Raw genomic sequence first — 20359 nt, forward strand, 5'->3', positions numbered from 1 at the left:
ACATATTGGACCTTACGAAGTCGAACTATACAAGAAACAAGCGGAAAAAGACCAAGATCATCGTGAATTTACCAATTTCTACGCAACCGCTACGTTTTTTTTTACAACACAGGGGGCAAACGAGCATGCGGCTCAACTGATGGTAAGTGACTACCGCCGCTGACCGCTGTATGGAAAGGAGAAGAGTGTACGGTTATACACTTTATACCGCAGTTTATATCACGCGAACGAAGTCGCCGGTAAAAGCTGATAAAAATATATTTATAAAATAATTATTGTTAATTTTCCATACTACGAAACCCTCGCAACGTATAGAGAATACACAGTTTTATTTCATTGAACATATATTTCCCAAAGTAAATTACTCGTACATACAGAAGATATTTATCATGGAATTATACTATGATAAATATCCACAAGGATCGGACGGAAATACATAATTTAGTGAAAGGTAAATACTTCCAGAAAATTGTTTCTTATTTTCGTGATCTTTTGACAATAATGCGTTCTGACGTCACCTAATCATATTGACGATCCTGTTAAACGCTATAACGAAGTGAGACAGCTTCGTACGATACCGTAAGGTCAAGGCTGAATCATTATCGACTTAAATTAAAACGTAACACAAGTACATATGTATGAAAACATGTCCATGAAAAAGCGACACTCAATCGTGAATGAGCAATTAAACGAAGAGATACTTATATCGTTGATGCACTAGTGATACCAATACCATCATCACAACATATTATATCACAAAGTCCCCAGCCGCATGTGTCTGTCTTTATTTTGGCAATGATCTCAAAAGTTACTGAACAAATTTTCACACGGTTTTAATTTACCAACAGAATAATTCCTAAGGAAGGTATACGTGTATAATTTTTTGAGGTTTTATTATTGTAACTTGGTTGAAACACGACGATAATGGTTAAAGATGTCGAAGGAATCAAGCCGTCTAAGAGTTTTCATATATCATCAAGATGTAACAAAACAATGTATGGTAGGACTGTTTCTTTTTTATAGGTCTACAAAAATATCCGCGATGGCATACGTCTATTTTTTAAAGATAGATTACTCCAACCATCTAATTTATACTCGACACAACTAACTGACGCAAAAATTTTTGGCAAGTACGTTCTACTACCCGTGCAAAACCGGGATGGGTCGCTAGTTAATAATAATAACAAGTACCACAACTTCTTACCTTCAATTATTCACACACCCTATTCTTTGAGAAAAAATGATTGTTGTACCTGAAACAAATAAAAGAAATTTAAGATATATATATATTTATATACACTGCCGTGTGGCCTCGGCATAGAATAGGTCACCATTTCCTTTCCCGTGGGTGTCGTAGAGGCGGCTAGAGGAGGGCAAGATATGATGAGCAACGTCCCTCTTAAAATATCGGTAAATCCCAACTGCGGTTGCCAATTTGCCTGCCAAGCATAGCAACTACAGGCAAAACCACGGGTAAAGCTTATGTTCAGCAGTGGACGGTTAAGAGCTGATGATGATGATGACGATGATGATTTTTTGTCCGCTATGACTGATCCATCAACGAGCAAACTAAACTACAAGAGTTAAAAACTTAAAATTTTAACAGCTCACGCATTTTAAGATTTAAAACATTTACTAAAAAAAGAATTTTTGGAAATTCCACCCTTAATAGGGTAAAATGAAGGTTGAACGATTATGTGGAAACCAGTCATTTTAAAATTAGAATAAGAATGGTACACATTGTCCAAATGGTTTCCAGGTATACATTATTACTTAATCAAGGCATTAATGCGATTAGAGAGTGGATTATAAATTCAACTTTAATTTATGCTTAATAATAAATATATCATGCCTACTTTACAATGATTTCTGTTAAGAATTAATTATGATAAGAGGTTTTGTATGAATTACTTTTTTTTATACAACTTAGAATAACAAACATGCTAACGGTGACAGAAAGTATTAAATACATGAACATAACAGAGTATACTGTTTTGCCCATGATACCCCCCATGCGTTGCCATTCCTGAGGACTCAGGTGTTATTCCTCTGTACCCAATAAATTCACGCCATATTCCACCCTTCAAACCGAAACACAGCCATGCAAACACAACTGCTTCACGATTGAAACACGAATGGGACAGAAGTACCCAAGCAATCGACTTTTGTACAAAGTCTTCCTCTACTATGGTACAATATTAAATACAATTCACATATGGGTCGCACTTGATGCAATATGTTATTTACATTACCTACTAGATGTTTCTCACAGCTTTGTCCGCGTAAATCATATATCGTAGTAGTAGAACATAATTGACTCCACTACCCATGTCCCAAATTTTATTAAAAAACTGTCCGGGGGGAGAAAAAGGGATTGTTAGTAATGGTTTTTAACAGCCTCATTGCTAGCAATATACCCTATAGTAATAGTACATAATTAACCTCGCTACCCATGTTCCAAATTTTATTCAAAACCGTCCAAGGGGAGAAAAAGGGATTGTTACTAATGGTTTTTAGCCTTATTGCTAGCACTATAACCTATCAAGGCAACCTCCACGCAGTTCCCCCTGGAAACCATCATGATTAATTCTTGTCGAATTCTTCACGATGGGCCAACTGGCCTGCCTTCGTCCTCGTCTATAATAACCCTCCCTGGAGCCCCGCCGGCATATACTGATAGCATAGGCTTATCATTCCATTTTCACTCATTATAAAAAAATCTATCAGCCGCCTAAGCATGATTGCTTTATTGCAGACAATCATTGTTGTTTGATTGGACACACTTGATTGTTGTTTTACAGACATCGAAACATCTTTCCCAATTTTCATATTCGTAATATTTATTATATTAATAGGACTAGTAGGTTTTTTTATGGGTGAAAATAGAATGGTAACTCCGCCTGCGCTAACGGGATACGCTGGCGGAGCACCAGTGAAGGGTGATAGATGAGAATGAAAACAGGCCAGTTAGCCTGTCATGATGAATTCATCAGGAATTAACCATGATAGTTTATAGGGAGAACCGCGAGGAAGTCGACCTGGTTGGGTATATTGCTAGCAATGAAATTCTCAGTCTCCATTACTAACAATCCCTTTCCCCCCGGACTAGTAGGATTAATAATAGTTAAAAATGTTATATAGTAAATTCAATAATATTTAAGATTCTTAAATATTTATTTGTACTTAGACACTTGGCAATTAACTGCATACTTTCAATTTGATATAAAAATATTATAAAACAACGAAAATTTGGTTTAAAGTTTTTAACCAATGTGACACAGGCGTGACAGACTTTTCAATTACCCAGTAATATTAGGAATGATTTTCATCATCATCATCATATCGACCGTTACTGTCCACTGCTGAACATAGGACTTGCCATATTGGGGGGGGGGGGGGGGGGGGTTGCCATGTTGCCATGCTTGGCATGCGCCTTGGCAACCGCAGTTAAGGTTTGGTGATATTTTAAGAGGCTACTGCCCATCGCTCGAACTCGAACGTTTAGTCCTTTTAGTTGCCTCTTACGATGACCATGGTAAAGAAAGGATTGGCCCATTCCATGCCAGGATCACACTGCGATTTTTTTTCTGATGATATTTCTAAAGATCCCGTCGCTTTAACTTATATTTTGAGTATAATTCATGTGGATTAGTGTAAAAAGTATAACTACGTCTATAATTTCAAACCATAATCTGTGACGCGCGCCCACAATTCTCTCCTCTAGACATCTCATTAAAAATCAAATCGTCCATAATGCGCGACTGTACGTAACATCACTGAATGGATACCTAATACTTACGTTACAGAATTAATTTATCGCTCATGTACCTACCTTACAAATTTATCTTAGTACTTTCCTCGTATGAGCACTGCGATTACACTCATTAATACGTGGGTTATTAAAACCAATACTTATATTAATATTATAATGCAGTATATTGATAAAATGAATATGAATATAATTTTCCAATCATAATTTGATGTCGTATTTTGTGAATAATTGATAAATAGCGCTTGCACGTGTGTGTGTGTGTGTGTGTGTGTGTGTGTGTGTGTGTGTGTGTGTGTGTGTGTGTGTGTGTGTGTGTGTGTGTGTGTGTGTGTGTGTGTGTGTGTGTGTGTGTGTGTGTGTGTGTGTGTGTGTGTGTGTGTGTATATGCGCGTGTGTGTTTTTCAAGCTATAGAGTTTACTCTCGTGTTAACTCTATATTAATATTGTTATAACTGAAATTAATTTTTGCAGAGCAAACGTTTAGTTTTTAATTTCCAAGCATTTAAAATAATATCGCATAATCAGTCTGTTTTATTTATTTATTGCTCGTAGCATTTTATAGTTTTACTTAATTGACGATTTTAATTTGTTTTAGAATGAAATTAAAATATGGATACCCAGTATCTATTTCTGTATAGACATTATATGTCCATCAAGAATGTAATATCATAATATCAAAAAAGTAATCTGTCTCATCCCACACTAACACAATAAATTACATCGCTAGGGGCTAACTTTTAAAACTTCCCAATATGTTGTTGAGGCAAAAACCATATATTATATAGGGGGTGGAGTTTCCCGGATCGGGATATCCGGGTTTAATAGATCACTTGCGGATCTCGGCTACTTACAAAAAGTAGAAAAGTAAATACGTAAAGTTTGAATCCAACCGAAGAACGAACCGGTCTGAATCCTGAAGCGCATTTTCGTTGATATCTCTTTCGAAGATTTAGTAACCAGCTTAAAGATATTTCATCATAGTAGATAGTAGCATCGAGTTAGTGTACCTGGCTATAATTTTTTTACCAACGGTGCGTTTTATTTATTTATTAATTTATTCTTTATTGGCCACAATACAAAAAATATATACCACAAAAGAGGGGCTTAATGCTATATAGCAGCTCCCAGCTAATTATACGGTTAAAATTGAAAATGATTGTAGAAAAACCATTAATTAAAAAAAAATCATTCATTACAAAATTATAGTAGTGATATTAAATATAATTAAATAAGGAATAAACATTTTTTTTTCACAATTAAAGTGGCTATTCTCTTTGGTAAAACTATATATTATTATCACTTATTACTACATATATATATATATATATATATATATATATATATATATATATATATATATATATATATATATATATATATATATATATATATATATATATATATATATATATATATATATATATATATATATATATTATTCAACATATTATCCTATATATTATACTATATATTCGATATCTAATACATTTATTCATTCACCTAATTAATAAAATATAAACAACATATTAATAATAAAAAAATAAAAGTAACCCTACCATCCTTTTCGTATAAGAGGCATTTTAATAAAGTCTCAGAGCTCAAGCTTAAGCTCCTTAACACGGTAACTTAACTAACAATTCCCAAAGTGCATTCATCTTACATGGCAGACGGTGTTAAGAGCCGGAACGTACATAAAAAGGTGACTGCGAAGGGGCTTGGTGGTAATATACGAGTATAATACAGATAGAAAAGCCATGAATATTGATTTTTTATCTATATATAAAGGAATCAAATTGAAACGCAATCAATTATTGAGTTAACTAATGTTATTTGTACAAAAAAAATATCTAACTGAGAGAACGGAATTCAGTCTAGCTTTTTTTATACAACTTAGAATGGCACACAAGCTGACCGCCCACCTGATGGAAAGTTACCGTCGCCTATAGACATGAACAGTACCATGGCCATAACAGACTATACTGTTTCGCCCATAAAACCCCCCATGCCATTCCTGAGGACTCAGGTGTTATTGCTCTGTACCCTGTAAATTTACTGCCATATCCCACCCTTCAAACCGAAACACAGCCATACAAACACAACTGCTTCACGGTAGAAACACGAATGGGACAGAGGTACCCAAACAATCAACTTTTGTACAAAGTCTCCCCCTAGTAAGGGTAGCTATTCTACAGCACTGGACGGGAATGATATAAAGATATTTACTGCCCTTTAAAATGAACGACCATGTTAACTTGAAACGAACTCATTTTGCCGCTTTGAGTATTTGCCCGGCTGGCGTTCCCTAGATCAGGCCCTGTGAAGAAACGAATAAGATCCGATAATACTTAAGAACAATATTGTGCGTCGGCCAACACTAGTCACATAAAACATACATGAACTTTCGCCATATCGTTAGCTATTAGGGTGTGAGACAACTAAATAGTTAATTGAAACGTATTAACAAAGTTTTACTGCTGTGAATAACTGATAAGCTGACAACCGAAAACCACTTACGATTTATTCAAACATACATATATATAATACTACTATGGTAGCAAACAAGCATACGTCCCGTCTGCTGATGAATATTAACCCCGTTAAAGTGGGAACCATCTATAGACATAAACAATTACCATGGACATAACAATATACTGTTTCGCATGCATTGCCTTTCCTGAGGACTAAGGTGTTATACCTCTGTACCCTGTAATTCCATTGCGTGTAAAAGTTAGATAATTCCTAAATATGAGAGTTCATAATAAGAACTACAGAAACTAAAACAATATTGTTTAGAATTTTTTTATCTAAGTAGTAATACACTAAGATTATTTTAAAATAAATAAAAATGAAGAAACAAAATTAATTTCCAAGGCTAATAGATCATTTAATTTTAATTATTTTTTTTTCATTTTATTTTATTATATTTCTTTTTTTCATTGCAAAAAATGTAATATATACATGTATTAGCAGATAATAAATTGTAACTTATGTCTGAGCTATTTCAAACAAGCTAGAATTGTAAAATAAATGAGCGCCCTCCAATGTTGACGGAAAACTTTATAAAGCAGTGATTGTGACAGCTCTAAGTGTCTCTTCATATTTTAACTTTCATTTATGTTACATATTAGGGCACCATTTCGTATATAGAAATAATATTTGTTCAAATAGACTTGTTTACAAACTGTATTTTAAAAATAATTCAAAAAGTATTATATTTAAAACTTAACTTTATTATTGTTTAGCTACATGAGTTATATAATGTATAATGTAAATTAAACTCTTTTTCCGCGCTAAACCTCACATTTGAGCCATTATGCGTAGAAGTCGTGATTAGAACAGCAAGTCCAGTTCCGCCCAGAAGCACAGTAGCTTCGTTGGATCTTTACAGGCTTTACCAACCTCACTATTCCAGGGATTTCTGAACGTTGAGGAGTCACAGCTATACATTCCAGCTTACAGGATTATCAATACAATAAAATTTGTAAAGGATTACTTCTTTCAAAAGTCATGAGTAGAAAATCTTTTAAATTTGAAAATCCGCCAATCCAATAGCCGCTTCCCATCAGGTGGACTGTTTGCTCGTTTGCCTATTGAGCACCCAGAGCTTAAGAATCTATACTATTATTATATGTAATTGTGAGATGGGCTTTTTCAGGTAGACAACCCTGTGACACTGCGACCTTTCCTTGACCTTGTGTGCTCGCCCTTTTTTAAAGTTCACTGCTAATTTCTAATATATATCATACTTATATTGACTGATACAGTAATAAGGATTTTATAACGTTTCTTAGCTAAGAGTCTGTACTTATGTTATAAAGAAAAAAGATTCGATGGTTTGTTTGTAGTGAACCAATTTTACAAATTGTTTTTAAACATCGTTATAAAAATTTCTGAATAGTCATTTTTATTTCTTATATTCAGAATACAATATAATAATTTAATAGTTTTCATCAAAAAATATATAGGGAAAGCAAACTCTATCGATTTAATTAAAGAATTACATTTTTTAGAATTGTCAAAAGTAAGAATAAATGGAAATTGAGAACTTACATATTCTTACGAATTTCTTATAAAGAAAAGGATGAAAAAAGATGATGATAAAGTATCATCATCTACCCTCATCACAACTATATAAACTTTGGGGTCGGCGTAATATATTTTTATCCATACGGTATGGATATGCCATATCCAAAGTTGTGGCCTTTAGTTTTACGACCGACCGCCAGCCTGACGTCAACCCTTCTTGGCAATGATCATGTGATATCTATACCCCAAATGTAAAAAAGCGCTAGTTCAGTATAAATAATAGATATAATTAAAATTATAGCAAGACTTTATTATATTATAATTATTAATCTACAATATTCTTGAACTATAAAATTTACAAGATATCACTGCGTTAACTTTAAATGTAAAAAACATAAAACAATGAGTGTAGGTAGCCGTTCTCTATTGCTGTGAATATCCTAATGAGAGTACAAGGCAAGAATATAAATGCTTCAAAAACACCGAGCTCAGCGAAACTAAACGTTTATATAATTGTAGAAGTGCTCCTGAAGCTAAAATCCACAGTAATTGTTTAAATATGCAAATCAGATGTATTATTAGAGAAAATAAAGTACCTATAAAATGGAATAAAATCATAATTTTGTTTAAACTCTGTCTCGTTAAGAACGGTACTTGGTAAGGTGAGAATATTGTTTATTTCAGTGAAATACAAGGAAAGGTTTTAAGTAATCTATTCAAATACGCTGAGTTAAAGTATGGACTTAAACTAGTTATTTTTTTTATACTATTTAGAATGGCAAACAAGCTGACGGCCCACCTGATGGAAAGTGGTAACCGTCGTCTATAGACATGAGCAGTACCATGGACATAACAGAGTATACTGTTTCGCCCATTATACCCCCCATGCGTTGCCATTCCTGAGGACTCAGGTGTTATTCCTCTGTACTCAGAAAATTAACGCTATATCCCACTCTTCAAACCGAAACACAGCCATGCAAACACTACTGCTTCACTGTAGAAACACGAATGGGACAGAGGTACCCAAGCAATCGACTTTTGTACAAAGTCTCCCTCTGGTAAAATAGATTATTAAATTAGATCTATTAAAATAGATGCCAAGTAAAGAGAAAATTTTTAATAAGAACTATTTATGCAAAATGGTAACTCTTATTTGTATGCAACGACCTTAGACAGTGACGTTATGTATATCTAACATTTTCAATTAGGTTTACTGGCTCATTCTAAGGAGCAATTTAGACAGAGATATTAATATGAATTTATCCATATTGAATTTAATTAAATAAAAACTAAAAATACATTCATTATCATTTCAGCCATAAACTGTCCACTGCTGGACATAGTCCTCCCCTATAAACCATGTGCCTTAAGGAACTGTCCTGAGCCACCTGCATCCACTGACTCCTTGCAATGCATTTGAGGTCGTCACTCCATCTAGTGAGGGGTCATCCTACACTGTATTTTCCCGTACAGGGTCACCACTCAAGAACCTTTTTTTCCCATCGGTTGTCGATTCTTCAAACTATGTGACCAGTCTATTGCTACTTCAGCTTGCTTGTCCTTTAATCTATGTCGGTTACTATGGTTATTTTGCAAATATCTTTGTTTCAGACTCTGTCACGCAAAGAAACTCCGAACATAGTCCTCTCTGCTGAGTAATTTGAAGCTTTTGCATACGGGCAATCGTGTAGGACCATGTTTCGGTTCCATGAGTCACCACTGGCAACACGCACTGATTAAAGACGTTCGTCTTTAAACTTTGAGGTATTTTAAATTAAATGATATGGCGTAGTTTTTCGAACGCTGCCCAGCCGAGTTGAATTCGTCGATTGACCTCAGTAGGATAGCGCTGTTTTCCTCAATATTTTCTACCGAAAGATTGTTTGAAAAAGATTGGTTAGCGATAAGATCGCCTTTTATATCAAAGGTACTGTAAAATTTATTGTATTTATTAGTTTTGTAACGGAAGCAATAAAGTATAAATAAATGAATAATAGGAAAATTATGTTTTGAGGAAGTTCCTTAGAAATTCCTCGTTATTTCGTTACAGAAATACTCTAGCTCTTAGACAACAGAATAAGTCAAGAAAAAACTAAAGTAGGAGAGTTTATTTGTTACTACCTAACTTCCACGGCTTTGCCCGTGTGCACGAATATAGAAAGTGTTAAAATATCTACCGTTCACCAAATACCGTTCAAATCCATTCAGTCGTTTAAGCGTGATAGAGTAACAAATATTAAGGCATCATTACAAACTATCAAAAGATAAATTGAATAATAATAAACCTTTAAAAAAATAGAAAGAGACTTTGTACAAAAGTTATTTGCTTGGGCACCTCTGTCCCATTCGTGTTTCTACCGCGAAGCAGTTGTTTTTGCATGGCTGTGTTTCGGTTTGAAGGGTGGGTTATGGCGTGAATTTACAGGGTACAGAGGTACAGTTATTTCTTTGTACCTTATAAATTCACTGCACTACAATCAATTTTGTACAAAGTCTCCCTCTGGTGAACTTCTCTGAGTGCAGTATAAACCTATTTTAATTGTTTTATCTCTTTCTTTTATGCTAAATTCTCAGTTTGAATAAAAGTGATAAAACAATAAGAGTTAAAATAGGTTTGTAATAGGTTTTATTTTCTATGAATAACGAGGATAGGTTTTGGAATGGAGAAGAACTTTTTTTATAATAAATAGTACGACATATGATCATACCAACCTAAGTGAAAACAGGGACAATATGGTTCATGAATACGAAACTAGACTGTTCTGTTTTCACTGGCTCGCCGTACTATGCCGGCTCACTAAATGGATTACTTACACGCTTTATTTCGCATGGACTTTTTTTTATGGAAAATTAAAAATAAAATTACAGGTGAATATATATACCAAAGCTTGCGTGATAATAATCGTACAATGTCAGATCACCCGTTAATTGTCCACTCCTAAATATTAGCTTTTCCTATAAGGAGGGTTTTGTGAGTAGTTATCACGCATGGCAGGTGGATTGGCAACTGTAGTTAGACTTTGGTCATATCTTAAGAGGGACACTGCTACCCATCCCTCGACCATTAAGTTCCCTTTATCGCCTCCTGCGACATCCACGAGAAAGGAAGGAGTGGTTAATTCTATATCGAAACCGCATGGTAAATAGTTGAACGTGTCGTGTTAATTTTTTCGTCATTTTCGACCCACGTTATTTGGAGGAAATATTCATTTTCATTTGTTCCCTTAAAATGATGCATAGGATTTTGGTTTCAGCCTGTACAAATAATTGTGTTTTTATTAATTTAAATTGGTTCAGTGCACCTATCAAGGAACAATATCTCATATTGATTTATTTAAATAGCTATTGCCCGCATATTTGTATGGTGTCGTGTTTCCCCTTTAAGTTGAAATTTATTAAAAAATTCTTTCTAAGTGAATACCATATTAGCCGTTAACTGGCCATTGCACTAATATAGGTCTCCTCTATAAGAGGGGTTTTGCCAGTAATTGCTACACTTGGCAGGCGGGTTGGCAACTTCAACTAGGCTTTGTTTTTGTTTTACGATGGACGCTGTATCTAACCCTAAATCATTAAGTTCTCTTAGTTGCCTCTTACGACACCCACAGTAAAGGAAGTAGTCCATTCTACACTGGAATCACACGGCACTTTCTTAACGAATGCTTATGTTATAAAATATCTTTATATTTCAAATTTCAGCTTTCTAAGCTTAGTAGTTTTGGCTGTGCGTAGATAGTCAACCGGGACAAATGATTTTATAAGTATATATATAGTTGTATGGGTAACATAGTGAGATAGGTAAAATATTAGACTTTTCCTATAGAAAGATCGCTTTCAGTCAACCCGTAGCTGAAAGGAATCAGCGAGTTATTAGAGCGGACATAATGTGTCTCACATCGTTACTATCTCGTTAGTAGGTGCCTTGTTACATTTATTTTCGCTACGGCTAACTGTCCATCAAAATAAGGCGTGAAGCGTGCCTCTTTTGGGGATTTTCCGTAACAATCTTATGATTTCTCATACTGTTTGTACACAACGTGAAATCAACTTGAAATGGAAAGTAAACTGACGCTCCGTTTGGTAAGGAGTGATATATATAGTCTAGTTATAAATATCAATACACTATTATTTATATAAAAAGTGGTGACTCTTTTTAAAGAGCACAATACACTGTCTTCTACATCTATATATGTCTCTGAGTAAACATGGCAAAATAGAAATTATTTTAATTCAGACCTTACGAGGCGTTGCTGTTATTAAGATATGTTTGAATAATTTGTAATTTCCGTGTAATTGTAAAGGAGGGCTACCTTTCCTTTCTCATGGGTGTCATAAGAGATGACAGAGATGGTCGAGGAATGGGGAGCAGCGTCCCTTTTAAAATCTCATCAAAAGCCTAACTGCGGTTGGCAATCCGCCTCCCAAGCGTGGCAGCTACTGGCCTAACCGCTGTTTCGTGAAAGGCCTGTGTACAGCAGTGGACAGTTAATAACAATAAGAATTTGTAATTTCATTGTCATTTTCGGCCCTTCAGACCAAAACATAGTCATACAAGCACAGCTGTTTGGCGACAGAGTGACAATAATTGGCGACTATGAACTTATAAATCGCCAACTGCATTCTATGGCTTAGATTGTGGCTGTCGAATTTCTATAGTATTCTCATACCATATTCATACGGGGTACGCAATGAGAATTGTGTTAAAAGCCTCTATTAGTATTATATTTTTTTTTATTAATTACATTTCTTGCTTTATTTACTTTCATCACTCGTCTTACAAGACGAAAGTATTATATATAATACACCGGTTCCGGACTAGATCGGGCGTTTTAATTAGGAGAAAAACCTATATAAACAGATGTTTTACCTATAAATGTACAATACATTATGCGAAACGTTATATTTACATGTCAGAATACGGTAACACCTATCCAAAGGTATGACTAAACAGTTGAATAACCTCGTTAATCGATAAGATCAAAGATGCTATTGAGCCGAAAAGACGGGAGCTTCCGTGTTTTGTTAAGAGATAAAAATTAAGATATATTTATTTTCGCCAATGTTACGTCTGTGAGGCATTTGTTTACTCTGAACACACAAGGGTATAGCTGACCAAAAGAAATATGTATATACATATTTGTGTATTGACTTCTGAAGTGTCCGATCTTATTGCAAAGTTTACCAATCTCATAGAAAGGGTCGGTGTTTCTTGGGCACAATAATTTAGAAGTTAAATTATGTTTGAAATTAATAAAATAATTGTAGCTGTGAATAATTTTGAAATTAGAATGAAATATTAATTAGTATAGACATAAGAGAATATTGCATAGATGGAGAATTAACAATATTGATTTAGGACTGAACTACGTCGTTTCAAAGTTCCCTACAACGCGTTATAATTTACTAATTCGATTTTTACTTTGATTGTATATGCAGGTTTTTTAACATGGTCTTTACAAGTTACGCTCTGTTTTTTTTTTTTTTTAACTAAATAATTGTTTAGAAAAAATTAATTATCTATAGTAATTGGGTAACAAAATTGGTAAAATCAACCATCTTCACGTCCGTAAATTGAATGTGGCAATAAATTTGGATTTATTTTAAGTCTTACAGCCAATTAAAGTGGTAACTCAATAGATGCCACCTTAATAGAACTCGATTTTCTTTTAACATTATCACATTTATTTTGTTCTCACGAGAGGTTGGCTTATGAGACGTTTTCTTCGCTGAATAGTCTATTCATTTAAAATGTGCTCGAAAGAAGTTTTTGTTAAACGAAAGTCAAACAAAAGAAAGAAGTCAGTTAGTTTATTTGATTAATTAAAAATTATTAACAGTATTACAATGATTTTCGTAAACATAATCGTAAAAACACAATTTTCATGGATATATATTTTTTTCCTATCCAGATCTAAAGGTTTTTTTTGATGGGTGAAAATTGTATGGTAACCCCGCCTGCGCTAACGGGATACGCTGGCGGAGCACCAGTGAAGGGTGATAGATGAGAATGAAAACAGGCCAGTTAGCCTATCATGATGAATTCATCAGGAATTAACCATGATAGTTTCCAGAGAGAACCGCGAGGAGGTCGACCTGGTTGGGTATATTGCTAGCAATGGGATTCTCAGTCTCTATTACTAACAATCCCTTTCCCCCCAGATCTAAGGGTTATGCTACTATACAACTAATATAAAATTTATTTATTTAATTAAACTTTAATGCACAATAAAAATCTATGTACATTTGGACTTAACACCGGACAGTGTTCACTACCAATTAAACATTGGACAAACATAAATGTGAAATAAAATGAAATGATGAAATGATATTTATTTGCATTGAACTGAGTATTATGTACCAGATAATGGGATGGAATTAATGATAATACTCGTAAGTGGCTTTCACATTCAGCCAGTTCGGCATTCAACATTTTCATACATAATTCATAATTATCATGACAAAATTGTATTACATAAATATGGTCAAGGAAACAAACTATTATTCTTTTTTTATACAACATAGAATGGCAAACAAGCTGACGGCCCACCTGATGGAAAGTGGTAACCATCGCCTATAGACATGAGCAGTACCATAGACATAACAGAGTATACTGTTTCGTCTATGATACCTACCATGCGTTCCCATTCCTGAGGACTCAGGTACTACTCGATATAGGTACAACTCAGGTATACTCTGTTATGTCTGTGGTACTGCTCATGTCTATAGGCGACGGTTACCACTTTCCATCAGGTGGGCCGTCAGCTTGTTTGCCATTCTAAGTTGTATAAAAAAAAAGCTCATTAAATTAACACTAATAAGATTAGTTAATGATAATTAAAATTATTAATTGACGTATTAACGAAGTTAGTAATTACTGTTAACAGCAATAATAATGAATCATTATCTGACTCCGAGAGGGACTTTATTTAAAAATCTATACTAAGGAGTTACTTAAGCAATCATTAAACGATTCCGAGTGCGGCAGTAAGATGTTTGACGTTTTATGAATAAGAGGATATGCGTATATCGTTAATGACAAATGGCTGGGCCATTAAGGGGCCAACAAATGAGGCACAAAGGCGTAGGAAGTAACAAAAACAGAGAAGCTCATTCGCATTTATATATATAAGTATTTTTTTTATGGGTGAAGATGGAATGGTAACCTCGCTTGCGCTATCGGTATACGCTGGCAAGGCACCAGTGAAAGGTAACTGGTGAGGATGAAGGCAAGTCAGTTGGCACATAGTGACCAATTGAACAAGAATTAACCACTATGTTTTCCAGAGGGAACCGCGAGGAGGTCGACTTGATTTACTTTTGTATTGTTAGCAATGAGGCTGTTAAATCTCATTACTAACAATCCTTTCCCCCCTATGCTAAGTATTACCATGTATGTATGTAAGTATTACTAGACGATTGCCAACCCGCCTGCCAAGCGTGGCAACTACTGGCAAAACTCCCCTTATAGGGAAGGCTTATGTTCAGCAGTGGACAGTTAACGGCTGAAATAATAATAATAAATAATTACATTTTTTATATAGATACTATATATTCAAACGCCATAGATAATTTTAGCCGACTTTAAAAAGAGAGAGGGCTCTTAATTCGTTTATATTTTTTTTATGTTCGTTACTTCACTTCATCATTTATAACCGATTTGGAAACATATTTTTATTTGTAAGGATATATTTTCAGATTGGTGCTATAGAAATTTTATTAAAATAAATTCAATAGTTTGGTGTTTAAATAAAAATAATCGAATTTGCCACCATTGAATTTGGTATTATTTTTTTTTTGCAACAAAATTTACTAGTAGTAGTACAACTCTTCCCTACTTCATCATCTTACCCTTACCCCAATTGTTATATAGGGTCAGCGTAATATATTATTTTTTCTCTAATTCATACCCACATATTATATATAGGATTACTAGACAAGTAACTATATAAGACACGAGCTTAACTATACATATATAGTACAAGTGATACTCGTAAGCGGAGACAAAGTAAACATTTATATGCATATATAAATAGTAATGTAGTATTTTTTTTAATGTGTGATAATGGAATGGTAACCCCGCCCGTGTTATCGGTATACACTGGCGAGGCACCAGTGGAAGATGATAGGTGAGAATGAATGCAGGTCAGTTAGCCCACCATGATGAATTCGACAAAAATTGATCGTGATGGTTCCCAGGGGTTATCGCGTGGAGGTCGACCTAAGAGGGTATATTGCTAGTAATGAGGTAATTAAACGTTATTAGTAACAATCCTTTTCCCCCAATAATAATGTGATCTTAGTGCTTCTATACTTTACACGTATTTAAAAAAAATAGTATGCTATCAATTGTGTTATACATACAATAGACACTTTGCTTAGTTTGTGGCTAGATAACGCTGCAAACTCTGCCTAATTGACAACTTGATGGCACTGTTGTATGCCCGTAGCTCTTTATTTATTATTTACTAGCTTTTACCTGAGACTTCATCCGCGTGACGTAGGGGCGGACCATAGCCTCAAGCACAGTTTATACCAGAAAACAATTGATAATATTTTCCTGGTATAATGTATGTATATAATCGTTTTAATAGCTTGTTATCAGACCACAGTCCAGGACAAGTATAGGCACAATCATTATTATTATTATCATATCAGCTGTTTATTGCCCACAGCTGAACATACACTTCCCCTATAAGGGGTTTTACCAGTAGTTGCCACACTTGGTAGGCCGGTTGGTAAGCAAATTAAGGATTTGGTGATATTTAAAGAGGAACGCTGCTGCCTATCCCTCAACCATTATACTACAGGGACAATGCGGCCCATGAATACGAACAATGGATAAAAGGAAATTCTTCTCTCGACGGTTGGTCATACTATGCCGGTTCACTAAGTGCTTTTTCACGCTACGCTTGAAGGATCCAATTGATGGCTTGTGTGCAATATGTAACCCGAACGGCTTGATTGATTTTTACAAATGGCAAGCCGTTGGATTCGTGTAATTGCGTGAGTGCTATAGACTGTATATTTTTTTAACCCGCTTGTACTAAATCTTATTAATCTGAATTAATACGAAAATTGTAACGATAGGTTAATGGATGGATGGATAGGTTGTTGCTCTTTCACGCAGAAACTATTGATTAAATTTGAATTCAATTTGTTATATGGCTAGGTAACTTCCTAACTTAGTACAAGGGATTTATATACTGTTCCACGCAGGTAAAATCGTGATTTTACCTACGCGAAAAATCTCACGGGATATAGCTAGTATATAATAGCAAAACAACAGTGAAGAGTTCAACAACAAAAGCAACATGTCAATTTCACGCGGTATTATGTGATGCTCATGTTGTTGTTACCATTCTAAGTTGTATATATATATATATATATATATATATATATATATATATATATATATATATATATATATATATAGAAATATTTTACTAATATGCAATACAGCGTGAAAGCAAACTATCAAATAGTAATATGTAATTAATCTAAACAACAAGTGACAAATAAAAAAAAGATGAAAAATTAGATGGAGTAACGACCTGAAATGCATCGCACAGAGCAATGAATGCAAGTGGCTTAGGACCGTTCTTTATGGCAGTCTATAGGGAAACTATAAAATATATATATATATATATATATATATATATATATATATATATATATATATATATATATATATATATATATATATATATATATATATCATAGAATATCACATATTTTTTATGGATGGAAACATCAGGTGAACCGTGGCTGTGCATCGCTTACAATAGTGAGATACGGTATTAAAATTACAAGGTACATGAGCATAATATCGTAGTTCTCGGAAATAGCAAGAAGTATATCATGGGCTACACAGACTACTAGACAGAGTGAAAGAGTACAGTTCACCCTAACCTTTTGTCTAAGTTATTTCATTGCGACAGACCAAACGTAGCAATAGCGCGTATGTAAGTGAGGGTTATTGTACACACGAATACTAGATTGCATTCATGCATGGATGCTCTACCTAAATTGCAATATTTTGACATAAAGTTCACTTGGTTTATTTTATATGTATGTGCAGATTATCATGGAAAAAAAATAAGTCCACAATAATGTTTTAAAAATGTACATGGCCTATATATTTTATTGTAGTAGTAAAATAAGTATGTACGTTATTTATCTGTTATATCCATGGTACTGTTCATGTCTATAGGCGACGGTTACTACTTACCATTAGGTAGGGCCGTCAGCTTATTTGCCATTCTAATTTATATATGTATAATAAAAACAAAAAAAATAATAATCGCTAACGCTGTCGCTAGTCACATAGACCGTTGAAATATTTAGCTCGTCGTTTTGTCTACATACATATCCAAATTCACGTCATTTGTCATTGTATCAACCCTACGTGGCGGGTGAAAGGCCGTCGTATTGTTTCATAGAGCGTTTCATTGGAAACCCGAATACAATTGTATGCTCTAAAATGTAAATATAAATATTTACATAAGTTTCTGTGCAAATTATCAACACAAATGCTTTGTCCAACTGTGCGACAGTCAATACGCAGTAATTATTAACAAATACATTTATTTTATACTAGCCGCAACTTGCTGTTTTGCTCGTCTGGGTTAAGGTAAAAAATATGTGATATTCTATGATTTATATATATATATATATATATATATATATATATATACAGCAAATTCGATTGTGACAAAAATATTAAATCATATTGGTAGCTTTCTTTTAAAAGTCGTTAAATTAACAATAACAGACATCGCCGATTATACAGCAACGCCCATAATACCTTTCATATGTTACCATCCCAAAAACCTATAGTGACCATTTGTGTCTCTCTCTCTCTCTCTCTCTCTCTCTCTCTCTCTCTCTCTCTCTGTGTGTGTGTGTGTGTGTGTGTGTGTGTGTGTGTGTGTGTGTGTGTGTGTTTATGTATGCGCGCGTGCGTACTTGTGCACGGGTGAGCGTGCGTGTGTGTGTGCGTACGTGCCTGCATGTGTGATATTTAGCTATGATAATAATAAAGCGCTAAAACAAACATGCTTTTACATTAACAATAGCAAAGATATTGATCAGAACGGCGAAGACATATCTAAAGCCGAAGACAAATGGCCTTGGACCGACCCAACAATAGGTTTTTAGATAAGCGGATGTTATGCACAACCCCCTATCCTCTTCAAAATGGGTTCTTATTATATTGGGTAGAACAACACGGAAAAATAACATTTCAGTTCTATTATACTAAAAGAGAAGATATAAACATACTGTTCATGCGTCTGAAACTCAAACTAAAAGGTTCTACAAATCAATCTACATTTGAAGTAATACATATATAATAATTATTTTTTACTAACTGCCCGCCTTTCGTGTTTTCGCATCTGTACTATTTTATAATCACTTTCTTTCATACAAAACTTGTTCTGTTAATTACAAACGATAATTACAATTGTTTTTCACTAATTATTAATTATTTTAATTTAAAAACTAAACTACTAAATTGATTTTTATAAAATGTCTATGGGATCATATGTAAATAAAATATCAGATAAAAAATCCTTTCCAAATCGGTTTACAACTGACGGAGTAATAAGGTAATAACTATGAAAAGGACCTGCTTCTTTTTGAAGTCGGTTGACAAAAAAGAGTTAGCATAATAGGTACAACCGTTCTGAAGTGATGCGCTTCTATTCTTTTGTCAATTAATTTGTACTTATATAGAAAATTATATTATATTATTTCTTTTGTATATATTTATAATTATATTACTTTTGTATTTTATGTGACACGTTTTATTTATGATGTAATTTATTATTTTATTATTATATACTTTACACATTTTTGTATAAATTAATTATAAGAATTTAACCCCTCAAACAATTAAATATAATAAAAAAAGAATAGTTTCAGAAAAATGATGACCTTTTTCGAATTACTCAAAAATGTCAGTGAATAATTAAACATTTCAAATAATTTATATTAAAATTTATAATTATGCTCGCAATAATTACTAACGTTGTATTTGAAAACTTATAACAAATAAGTAATATAAATTTCTAATCTATATAATTAAATGATCAAACGAACTTACCTAAAGTGAAGTTCGATCAAAATTATCTTGACTTCGTTGAAGAGATTTATCTTTGACCATGTAGTAGCCTCGCTACGCTGCAACCCTTCGCACAAGCATTCAGAGGGTAGGAATAAAAACATAATAATGACATTGCTGTCACTCTCCTATGCCGACACATTCCGACCCAGCCTCATTCTATTTAGAGCATAAGGTAGTAACTGCTAGCAACATTGATATTAATTTGGGTTTTATAAGCAGAGGTGGGAGGGACCTTAAATCTCTTCAACGAAGTCAAGATAATTTTGATCGAACTTCACTTTAGGTAAGTTCGTTTGATCATTTAATTATCTTGACTTCGTTTCCGAGATTTATCTTTGACCATGTAGATGTTCAGAGGTTTTTATCAATGTTGCAAAAGAATTAAATAAATTAAAAATAAATAAAAAGTAAAAAACAAAATTTAATCAGTGTGTACA

General features: G+C 33.8%; 1 protein-coding gene across 1 annotated transcript in view; it reads right to left on the reverse strand.

The window, feature by feature from the left end:
- Positions 1-20359, reverse strand: part of LOC113515231 (uncharacterized) — a 436442-nt gene that overhangs the window by 316755 nt on the left and 99328 nt on the right. The window lies entirely within an intron of this gene.

Source organism: Galleria mellonella, unplaced genomic scaffold, assembly GCF_026898425.1.
Source record: "Galleria mellonella isolate WM207_F2 unplaced genomic scaffold, CSIRO_AGI_GalMel_v1 utg312, whole genome shotgun sequence".
Classification (NCBI taxonomy): Eukaryota; Metazoa; Arthropoda; class Insecta; order Lepidoptera; family Pyralidae; genus Galleria; species Galleria mellonella.